Raw genomic sequence first — 12,118 nt, forward strand, 5'->3', positions numbered from 1 at the left:
GAATGAATTCAGGATTCAAATCACATTCTTACTCAATGCCTGAATCACTCTCACAAAACAAGACTGAGATTCAGCTCCTCTCAGCGCTTCAAATCCTCACTATAAAAAAGCATTATATTGTCATCACAGGAAATACCCCATAATTCTAGCTTAGGTGAGGTATGGCAGAGTTAGAAATAACTGGATTTGTACAGATAAGGGAATCGTATCCTTTAAACACCAAAACATTTAAACAGTATCTTTGATGACATGAAATATACGTGTATATATTACACGCTTCCCAGATTTCTTAATTCACTCGATGTTCTTCCGGCTAACTCAGAGTAATCAGAATCAACATGCTTTATTATGTTGTGCCATTTTGTTTTTCTGTCTCTTTTCAGGATATCAGGCCTTCAGCCAGCACTTCCTCTGTCAGTATCTCTGAGCTTCTTCCCCCCCATCCCCCACTCCAACATCTCTTCCTGTTGCTTCTAATCTGTACAGCTAGGAACCAGATTACAAAACTCTTTATAGCTACGTTATAAGCAAGGCACTAGAAAATAAAGTGCCTTGGGGAATAAAGTTTGTGGCTTTAGTGCTATCTCTGTGTGTTTGAGGGAGTTTGTGGCTATTTCTTCTTTCCAGGTTTGGGGAAAATTTCCAGAGAACAGAAGTTGCCAGAAACCTGTCCTGGGGTTAAGTGCTGTGCTACTGAATATTTGCCTGGGATCAGGCCAGGCCTCAAAATCCCCTGTGCCCACACCAACTCCCTGGCTCAGACAGCTCTGAGTGACAGAAAATTGGGAAGAATAACCAAGAATAAACAGGAGGCTGTGCCAGATTCTTCTTTCAGAAAGTGAAGTGCTGACAAAGTAAGGGCTTGGGGAATCTGCTCTAACCTCCAACAGAGGAGCATCTCTGCACTATCCCCAAAACTGTGAAGCACTGAGGAAATTAAAAAGGTGAATTCTCAGAACTAGAACAAAAAAATCTTAAAATTTGTATGGAGACAAAAAAGACCCCGAATAGCCAAAGCAATCTTGAGAAAGAAAAACGGAGCTGGAGGAATCAGGCTCCCTGACTTCAGACTATACTACAAAGCTACAGTAATCAAGACAGTATGGCACTGGCACAAAAACAGAAATATAGATCAATGGAACAGGATAGAAAGCCCAGAGGTAAACCCAGGCACCTATGGTCAAGTAATCTATGACAAAGGAAGCAAGGATATACAATGGAGAAAAGACATGTCTCTTCAATACGTGGTGCTGGGAAAACTGGACAGCTACATGTAAAAGAATGAAATTACAACACTCCCTAACACTATACACAAAAATAAACTCAAAATGGATTAAAGACCTAAATGTAAGACTGGACACTGTAAAACTCTTAGAGGAAAACGTAGGAAGAACACTCTTTGACATAAATCACAGCAACATCTTTTTTTACCCACCTCCTAGAGTAACGAAAATAAAAACAAAAATAAACAAATGGGACCTAATGAAACTTAAAAGCTTTTGCAGAGCAAAGGAAACCATAAACAAGACCAAAAGACAACCCTCAGAATGGGAGAAACTATTTGCAAATGAAGCAATGGACAAGGGATTAATCTCCAAAATATACAGACAGCTCATGCAGCTCAATATCAAAAAAACAAACAACCCAATCCAAAAATGGGCAGAAGACCTAAATACACATTTCTCCAAAGAAGATATACAGATTGTCAACAAACACATGAAAGAATGCTCAACATCACTAATCATTAGAGAAATGCATATCAAAACCACAATGAAGTATCACCTCACACCGGTCAGAATGGCCATCATCAAAAAGTCTACAAACAATAAATGCTGGAGAACATGTGGAGAAAAGGGAACCCTCTTGCACTGTTGGTGGGAATGTAAATTGATACAGCCACTATGGAGAACAGTATGCAGTATGGAGGCTCCTTAATAAACTAAAAATAGAACTACCATACGACCCAGCAATCCCACTACTGGGCATATACCCTGAGAAAACCATAATTCAAAAAGACACATGCACCCCAATGTTCATTGCAGCACTCTTTACCATAGCCAGGTCACAGAAGCAACCTAAATGTCCATCGACAGATGAATGGATAAAGAAGACATGGCACATATATACAATGAACTATTACTCAACCATAAAAAGGAATAAAATTGGGTCATTTGTAGAGACGTGGAGGGATCTAGAGCCTGTCATACAGAGTGAAGGAAGTCAGAAAGAGTAAAATAAATATCGTATATACATGGAATCTAGAAAAATGGTACAGATGAACCTGTTTGCAAGGCAGAAATAGAGACACAGACGTGAAGAACAAACGTACGGACACCAAGCAGGGAGGGTGGGGTGGGATGAATTGGGACATTGGGATTGACATATATACACTATTATGTATAAAACAGATAACTAATGAGAACCTGCTGTATAGCACAGGTAACTCCACTTAACGCTCTGTGGTGACCTAAATGGAAAGGAAATCCAAAAAAGAGGGGATATATGTGTACATACAGCTGATTCACTTCTCTGTACAGCAGAAACTTACACAGCATCGTAAAGCAACTATACTCCAATAAATAAATAAGTAAATAAAACACGTGCGTACACAGATTTTACCAGAAAAATAAAAATAAAAATAAATAAACATAAAAAGGTGAATTCTCATGCTTAGGCAGATCCAGAGAGAAACCCAATGACATAAAAAAATGCACTAATCAATTTTTAAGCACATGATACCTTATTGTTAACTACAGGCACTACATTGTACTGCAGACCTCTGGAGCTTTCTCATCTTGTACTATATATCTGTAACTTTATACCTATTGAACACCAACCCCCTCCCCATATCCCCATCCCCCCATCCCCTGGCAACCACCATCCTTACTTTTGACTATTTTAGATGCCTCATATAAGAGGAATCATGCAGTACTTGTCCTTCTGTGACTGACTTAGTTCACTTAGCATAATGTCTTCTAGGTCCATTCACATGTCCAAACTCACCAAATTATACATATATTATTTGCAGTTTTTTACATACCAATTACACCTCAGTGAAGCTGGAGAAAAAATAACTAAGCCATGGGCTCTACCTTCCAGCAAAGCAAAAATGCACTAAACAGAAGTAAGGTAAATAAAGTGAATTTTGAAGTTTCTTAACTATGGTAATACTTGAGACCCTTGAGGTCTTTCTTTAAAATCCTGGGAGAAAAACAACACATGCAATTTATAATGTAGTACCAATAGCCATCATGTGTTCCATGTTTTTACAATTTAGAAACCATTTTCATAGTCAATACTTCATTTGATAAACTGCAGAGAAGGCCATTCTCTCTCGCATCCTCAGCCATCACTTGTTACTTTAAGAAGCAACATTTGAAATTTTCTACTGTCTATATTATTGACAGCTAAATCCCCACTGTGTCCACATCCTCTGTAGACGAGGATTACCACAGGGTCCTGCTGGGAGAGCTGGGTCAGGCCCCAAAGGCCCAGCTACGCATAAGATATAAAAGGAGGATTGCCTAGATGCTGGGGTCCCTGCCTTCTGGGGACCTATAACCTCAGAGTCCTGCCTCTGCCAGACCATTAACACCCACACGATGCAGAGCAGTCTCCTTCAGCCTGTCCCAGTGTCCTTTTTAGCCCAGGATGGAGGTCATAATGCAGAATCCACAGGTCAGCATTTGATTACTTTGGCCTGGACATCAAACAACCAGCAGGATGATGACAAGGTTCATCTCTGAAACTTGATTTGACCATTCTTAAGGTAGAAGGGATAAAACTTGCCTCTACCTAGTTCCCAGATATTTGGAGATGATAAATGAAGTACTACAGTGACATATTTTAGTTTTCAAGGTGAATTACTTTGAAGTCCTTGGAAAGATCACAGAAGGCTGAGAGAGTCTAACTGGCTCAAAGTTAAGTATCTTCGATCACTTACCAGTTTTACTAGAAATCATACACAACATCTCAAACTAAAGATATGGAAAAGAGAAAAAAGCTTAGGTTTTGATATTGGGAAGTAGGAGGAAACTTAGTGAGGAAAGTGTCAATCAACAGCAGGAGTATGAAACAGGAAGAGGAGGACATGAAAAAGTCAAAGTGAAGAATTAAAATTTTGTTTCTGGGAAAGAAAGGGGGGAATGTAAACAGCAACCATCGAACGATGTTCTCCCATAAAGAAAACACAAAGAAATTTTTTAAAGTGGTTCAATCTGGAATAACTGATAAGCAATTAAAAACACATCATAAAGGACATAATGCTTATATGTGTGAAATAAATTTAAATGGAAAACTCCAACCAAAGTGAATGCTGTACCTGAGTCTTAGAAATCTTTTAACCATAATGAGTTTGGCAGTGATTCTAGAAGGTAAGGGGATGTGATTTGTATCTCAGAACTGTCTATTTGGGTGAGTCTCATCCAGATTCAAGCTAACAAGACCCACACAGAGTATCGCAATGAAGCCAAAGGAGAGAAAGGAAAAACTAACCATCCTGCCCCTCTTTCAGATACAGCCCTGCCTAACCCCTACCTCCTTATGTTGCTGCCCCTTCACACCCTTCTAAGCCAACCAGTTAACCAGCCAAGCAGTCACCCTGTGGCTAACTTACTTACATCTGGTCTAGGGCCTACCCTGCAGAAAGACACACATGCCGGAGGCAAGGAAGCTGAGCTGCAATTCTGGCAGATGTGCACTCCCTGGATTGGTCTACACTGATTCCAGCCACCCCCTTCCTCTGGAAGACACTAAAGGCAGTAAGAGTAAACTATTATTTCCTTAGTTTCCTCACGCCTGTGATTCCAAGGGAAAATAACAACAACAGAAGAAAACTGTTGCAAGGGCTGGGCAGCCGAAGTCACCAAGTACCACAGGATCCGTTTTTATACACACACACACACACACACACACACACACACACACTCTAGTATACTCTAGTGGTTATGGTTCAGCTAAACACGCTAAGTCAAGACAGGAGAAGGCAACCACTTTTTTACTCTCAGGTCCCTTCTGGGAATTTGGTCCTCACTTCTAGTGAGAAATCTGGAAATGGCTCTACTGGTCATCCTCCTCCTGGGAGAAGGACCATCTTAACTGTGGAAAACTTGGCTTTGGGAGGGGAGTGAGTTCCCTATCTCAGTGATACTCCTGGACACTGGGGGAATTCTGCTCCCTCAATCTTGTCAGAGGGTTTGCCGTAAATTAATTTATGGTGACTCAACCCTGGGGCAGTAGGACCACTAGAGACATGGACAGCCTGCCCCAACCTTGTGAGAACTTCGTAAACACAACTCTTGCACTTTCTCATCAAACACTCCCTCAGTTCCAGTCAGACCTGGAACCTGGGACTAGAGTGACAAAGGTGTCTGACCTGGGGGCAATTCTTCTGTTCATATGAGTGTGACTCTCAGGACAGAGCAGAAGTGAGAATGTGTGCTTCATGGTGAGCGACGAGGGAGGACAAGGAAAAGGACTGTACCTGTCAAACAGGTGAGCGCTGCCCGTCCTGTCCCCTTTCCTTAGATAAAACAAGTGCTGTCTGTCCGGTTGGAGAGCTGGTTTGGTCTTCACAGTCCAGGCTGTTACAGAATTAGAAAAGCAGCATCACTCATACATTCCCTGAGAGTGGGGTGGGAAGTTAAGGGTCAGTTGGTACCCAGGGGATGTAGCAGAGACTGTTAACAGCCACCAAATACACCAAGTATGCTTCTACGTACCCCTTGCAGTTAGATTGGGGCGAAGTGATTGGTTCCTGCCACTGAAATATGTGAAGTGATGTGTGTCAGGGCTGGGATGAGGCAACTAAGGCATACGGGTTTCCAGCTGTCTCTTCCTCTGCCATGATGCCCCTGGAGGTCACGTGTGCCAGATGGCATTGCAACAAGATTAAAGAGAGCCAACCAGTCTGCATCAAACCTTATTTACGTGAGCAACAAATAATCCTGTGTTGTTTATTTGTTACTGCGTCAGAGTCTACCCTATCCTGACTAATACAGGAGCCAAAGTAGCGGCCCATCCCCGATGCCAGAGACTTTAGTGCACTAAGTTTAACCTAGTCACACTTACTCACAAACTCTAAGAGGATGATTGGATCTCACATGTTTTCCAAGACTTTCTTCAACAAAACATTGTCTCTGAGGGAGGATGGTTCAGCCTAAAACAGTAACTTCAAGTGTAAAGGCCACCTTTCCCAAGACATGTGTCTTCAAAATATCATAAAGCATCCAAAACTCATTCAATGGCTCATGAAATCTCTTCCCAGGCACCTATAACCTCCTGCTGTTTCCCATTTTACTAACACCCCTGGACACAAATGCTGGCTTATAGCCTCTATAAACAGAAGTTCCTCATAAGTTCAGGTTCCCATAAAAATCAAACAAGAGAAAAGTGAAAAAAGAGCCACCAGTAAGTTTCTCTCTGTCGAGACCATCTCAGTTTCGTGAGGGCCCTGGTTCAATTCACTTTTCAAGTTTGGAATAGGAAAAAAGAGGAGCTTCCCTCACTCATTGTCTCTAAAGTGTCTGGATCCCTCTTGGAGAGCCAGCAAGGCCAGCATGAGGTAGGAGGCACATCGCTTTAGAGCTTGAACTCAAAGGGCTGGGGATGCTTCTGGCTGGGCACTATTCACAAGCTGCTGAAAGCCCTACCTTTCAGAGCACCTACCAACTCAGATGACAAGGACCCTGTATATGACTACTTGTTGTACGTGACCAAAACGTGTCTTTAAAAACACGTCTTTCAAAGGCAGGTCACATTATCAGTGTAAGTTTGAGAAATTACACACATATATTTTTCTCGGGCTGGGACTGGATGGAAATGTTCATGTATTCATCTCCTAAGAGAAGGCCTGTCTGGTGGTTAGGGGCTGCACGAAAGCCACGGCCTGGGCCCGTGCTCCGCACCCAGAATCTTCTGGCGGGAGGGGATGGTCAGAGAAGTACTTACTCTCTGACCCAGAAGGCCTCTTCTGAGCATTGCCCAATGCTCCTGTTATACAACATGCAAAATAAATAACCAACCTTAAAAGTCAGGCAGCCAAAACTCTACTCAATAATAAGCCCTTTTACAAGCTGCTTATCACTTGCCAAAATCAGCTCCAGAGGAACACCAGGAACTCTGAATTCTATTGTTCTTATGAACTACTTGGGGAATATAGACAAGCTTCACTGGCTTTATTGGTTTTCTAAGAGACAAAAGACAAAGGTTTTCATCTACCCATACTCTGACCTTGATCTCAAGAATGCAAATACAGCCCCATCCCACCATCTCAGAGAGGTCCCTATTACTAGTGTGAGTTAGAAAGGGGTCCTGATCTTTTCCTAGAAAACACACCGCTCTCTGCTTTCCCTCTCACCTGATTGTTGGGGTGAGGAAGGGAAGATAAATGCCAACCTTTTCAGAAAATTCACTGGGAGGGAGGGAGAGGGCAGGACAGAGACACCTGGAATGCGGTCTTCTGCCTGCGAGGGCTCTCTGGCTTAACTACAAAAGGAAAGAGGAGTTTTGCTCAAGGAAAACTGTTCAAAACCATTTTTGGTACACTTAGGTTGGCCTGATGATACGTTGTTGTTGGCCCAGAATGGTTTCTCTGGGTTTCCAAATACACGGTGGAGCCTCTCGTTAAGGGGTCTTGTTAAAGAAATTGATGGCAGAAATCTGTTATAAAACTCATTTCTGATGAACCACAAAAGGGATTTTGATACCCATGTGGCATTCTTATTCCAGGATCCTCAACCCACAGATGCAAAGCTCAGGATGTACCTGCTCTAGAAAACCTTACTGCCCTCCCATTTCCCCTCATTGCTCCCTTCCTCTGCCAGGCTCTACACATACTGACTTGTTGCCTTCACTAGCTGAGAGGTTTTCTTAGAGCAGGAACCAAGCCGTGCTCCCCTCTGCATCTCTATTGTCTAGCACAGTCCACGGAACATGGTACGTGTTTATTAAATCATTTAATTAATGATAAGATTAACAATAAATATAGTTAATATCGTGTTTAACTTCCTATATTTTTTCTCATTTTCCAGATGAAGAAGCTGAGGCAATGAGGGGTTAAGAAGCTAATAAGTGGCTAAGCAATGACACAAACTAGGCCATCAGGCCCTAGAACCTTCATTCTTAACCGCTACATGGAGCAGTACACAGCAATAAATAAGTGAGCTGATGAAAGGGCTATACACATATGAAACCGTTAAACGTGAACCTGGTTTAGTCACACAAAAATGTGTTAGGCACCTAGCACTCTGTGCCAAGCCCAGTGCTAACATAAGGGCATCATCTTATTCCTCAAGGAGAAGAGAGACAAATAACGAAAGCTTATTGAGCACTTACTACATGCTGGGCACTGTTCTAAGTACTTCACACATATTCTTTCCTCTTTACAAAATCCCCATGAGGGCACTACTACTACTATTATTTTATATTGAGATAAGACAGGTGAGAAACTGAGGCACAAGGAGAGTAAGCAATTTGCAAGAAGCACTATTTAAACCCAAGCAGCCTAGCTCCAGAGCCTGTGCTCTTATCCACTACACTGCTGCGTTTTCTGTTTGCAACCACACACAACTCAGCGTAACATGTGCGAGAAGAGAGAAAGAGAAAAAGTGGTATCGAAACTCAGGGAAGGAAATGGTTCATTTTGCCTGAGACGGGGCTCACAGAAGGCTCTGCAGAACAAGTGACACTTGAGCTGGGCCTTGAAGACATGAGAATCGGAAACAAGTTCAAATAAAAACAGGACATGGAGACCAGTAAAACTTGTATGTGTTTTCCAAGCCATCAGCACCAAAACACAGAGCTAAGAAGCAAGCCTGGCCCGACAATGGCTTCTGCTGCTGAGGTTACTTCTTGCCAAGGAACAGGGATGTCATTCGTGGAACTGTGACCTGAATTTTTATGTCACTTTTCCCACTTGGTTCAAACTCTACCTAGGGTTTTGTCATGCTCACAGTATCTACAGAAATTTCTTTTCCTCTCCCTTCTCTAGATAATAAGAGATAATAATGTTTCTGGAAGCGGATCTACAGGCTGTCTTCAGTGTAACTGAGGCCAGGTCCTTCAAGGTTGGCAAAGGAGGCTGGAATCACCCAGTGGACAAGGGGGATGGCTAGAGCTCATGGCCCCAACCATTTCCACACGTGGAGATACTCTCCCTTTCCCTAACTGCAGAGGGTCTGAGTCCAGTTTTAGTAAAGGCTGCCCACGGGTTTCCTTAGAGTTTGTTCCACTCAAACCCACTGGCAACTTCCCCTCCCTCAACATCTAGCTTCTCTGACGGTTACTGGCTACTATGCCCAGAAACGCATGTGACTACGGACTAGTGAACTCCAACGACCAGTGAGTACTCCTGGGGCAAACGTTCCATTATTTCTCCCATTCTGAGTTTATTTTTGTGGATGGTGTGAGGGAGTGTTCTAACTTGATTGGTTTACACGTGGCTGCCCAGCTTTCCCAGCACCACTTGCTGAAGAGACTGTCTTTTCCCCATCGTATATTCTTGCCCCCCTTTGTCGTAGATTAATTGACCACAGGTGCGTGGGTTTACCTCTGGGCTCTATTTCTCCCATTCTGATACCTTCTTTTGACCCCCTCTCCCACACACCATTCCAGTTACTGCCTCATCTCCCTCCTCTTCTTGACAGCAAACCTCTTCAAAAGATTTGTCTATATTCCCCGTGTACAATTTTTCTCTTCCCCTTCTCCCTTGAACCCACTCCAATCAAGCTTTTGTCCACTGAAAAGGCTTTTATCCGGGCCACTACTGGCCTCTATGTTGCTAGAGTCCACTGAATATTCTTGGTCCTCATCTTGCTTGGCCAACCAGAAGCACTTCTCACAGCTGATCATCCCCCCTTCCCAGAAGCACGTGGCTTCTTCACGTGGCTTCTGGGGCGCACCATTCTCTTCCGGTTTTCCTTCCATCTTCCTGGCCACTCCTTGTCAGCCTCCTTTGCAGGTTCCTCATTGTCTTCCAAACCTCTGGCTGTGGGAGTGCCCCAGGGCGGGGTCCATGGTCCCCTTCTCTTAAGTATCCTCACTCGCAGTGATTTCATCCATCTCACAGCTTTAAATACTATCTAGATGCCTATGACTCAAGAATGTTTATCTCCAGCCCTAACCACGCCTGTGAGTGCCAGGCTCATACATCCCACAGTTCACTCCTCATCTAAGTTAGACTTAGATGTCTAACTGGCATCTGAAATTCAACATATCCCAAAGTCAACTTCCAATATACTCCCAACCTTGTCTACCCACAGTCTTTATCGCTGCAGTTAGTGGCAACTCCATCGTTCCAGCTGCTCAGGATGAAAACCTTGGCATCGTCTCGAACAGAAACACTGTGTTATACAACTCCAGAGGGCACGAGCCACATTTTATGCAATGCTATTGGTGTTATGTAACATGGTGACCCTGTTTTCCTTGATTCCTCATTCACATCCCACATCTGATCTGTTAGCAAATCCAATTGGCTCTACCTTCAAGATATACCCCCAAATCCAACAACTTCTCCCAAATTCCGCTGTTACCAGCCTGGCCCAAGCTTATCCCCTTAAACATAACGTATTATCCAAAAAACAAAAGTGATCCTTTTAAAACATGTCAGATCACACCATTCTAACTCAAAATCCCCCACTGCTTCCCATCTCACTCATAGTAAAAATCAAAGTTCTTACAATGGCCTTCAAGACCTTGCATTATTTGTTCTTTTTAGCACTTATCCCTATCTAATATACTACATATTATTATCTATCTAACTTACTTCTTATTATCTGTTGCCCACATATGAAATAAGCTCCATGAGGTCAGAGACTTGGTCGGTCTTGTTCACAGATGAAGCCTCAGCATCTATAACAATATCTGACACAAAGCATATGCTCAGTATATATCTGTAGAAGAAATAAAGGATTGGGAAGAGGGAAATCTTTACACATGGGCCAGAATCATACCAGAACCCAATATAACAAGTGAAATGGCATTTGGGTCAACTGGTGCTGAGACCAAGTCAAGTCCCAAGAGATGTATGTGCAGTTCTTACTTCCTATTATTTGTTTTCCCGTTGCTTTGATATTTTGCCTGATGAGGTCTCCTTTCTTTTGCCTCTAAAGAAAAAAAAATTGACCTAGCTATAGTAAGGAGCTCCCCCTGGTGGAAGCAGCTCCATCAAAGGAATGGCAAAGAAAATCATAGAAAACAGGCTTTAAGTTACAAAGGAGATCGCTGGAGACAAAGGAGTGACTCCAGCATTTCACAGGAAAAGTCCTTACTAGAAACAAGAGAAACTAAAGGTTAGATTCAAGGTACATGGGGAAACTTATCAACTTATTCTACTGTGGAACCTCTTTTGCATCTGGTGATGAGAAAGAAAATAATTCATTTAAAGTTGAACAACCTAAGTACCTTCCCTCAAGGAATTTAAAATCTGGTAGAGGAGGTAAGTCATGAATACAAATAAGTACAGGGGCTTCCCTGGTGGTCCAGTGGTTAAGACTCCACGATTCCACTACAGGAGGCACAGGTTCAATCCCTGGTCAGGGAACTAAGACCCCACATGCCACTCAGCCAAAGCAAACAAACAAACAAAATAAACAAATAAGTACAAAGCAATGAGTATAACAGTGAAAGAGTGAATGGGGGCTAAATAAAAGGAATAAACTAAGAGCTATGACTTACCTAGGAAAAAGAAGGATTACTTTAGGCTGAGTAAATCCTGGAAGACAACTTGGAGGAGGTGGTTCTTGAGCTGAGCCTTGAAAAACAGACAAATTTTTATTGAGCGTAAATGTAGGGAAGGGCACATCATGTGGAAACCCAAGTTGACCAACGGAACCCTGTAAAGGTCACAATTTGAGTGACAACACAGAATTCAAACTCGTAAAAAGAGCAGAGAGGGATTCTCAAGAGAAAACTCCTTGGCAGAGGTAGACACGGGAGGGAACCAAAGAAAGCTCCTTTCCTTGTTTTCCCTTGGGTGAGAGGAACACTATTAAAAACTATAGAGGAGGGGCTTCCCTGGTGGCGCAGTGGTTGAGAGTCCGCCTGCCGATGCAGGGGACACGGGTTCGTGCCCCGGTCCGGGAAGATCCCACATGCCGCGGAGCGGCTGGGCCCGTGAGCC

The 12,118-nt window shown here is 43.0% G+C and overlaps 1 long non-coding RNA gene across 1 annotated transcript in view; it reads right to left on the reverse strand.

Moving 5' to 3' along the window:
* LOC111169046 (uncharacterized) overlaps positions 1-12,118 on the reverse strand; it is a 65,484-nt gene that overhangs the window by 44,050 nt on the left and 9,316 nt on the right. The window contains exons 3-4 of the long non-coding RNA XR_002643139.2: positions 11,674-11,749; positions 5,483-5,582 (exon numbers count right to left, since the gene is read on the reverse strand). This is a non-coding gene — a long non-coding RNA (uncharacterized LOC111169046). The remainder of the gene's footprint in view (positions 1-5,482; positions 5,583-11,673; positions 11,750-12,118) is intronic.

This window comes from Delphinapterus leucas, chromosome X (assembly GCF_059928025.1).
Source record: "Delphinapterus leucas isolate spDelLeu-1000000601 "Yukka" chromosome X, BTC_Dleu_Yukka2, whole genome shotgun sequence".
Taxonomy (NCBI): domain Eukaryota; kingdom Metazoa; phylum Chordata; class Mammalia; order Artiodactyla; family Monodontidae; genus Delphinapterus; species Delphinapterus leucas.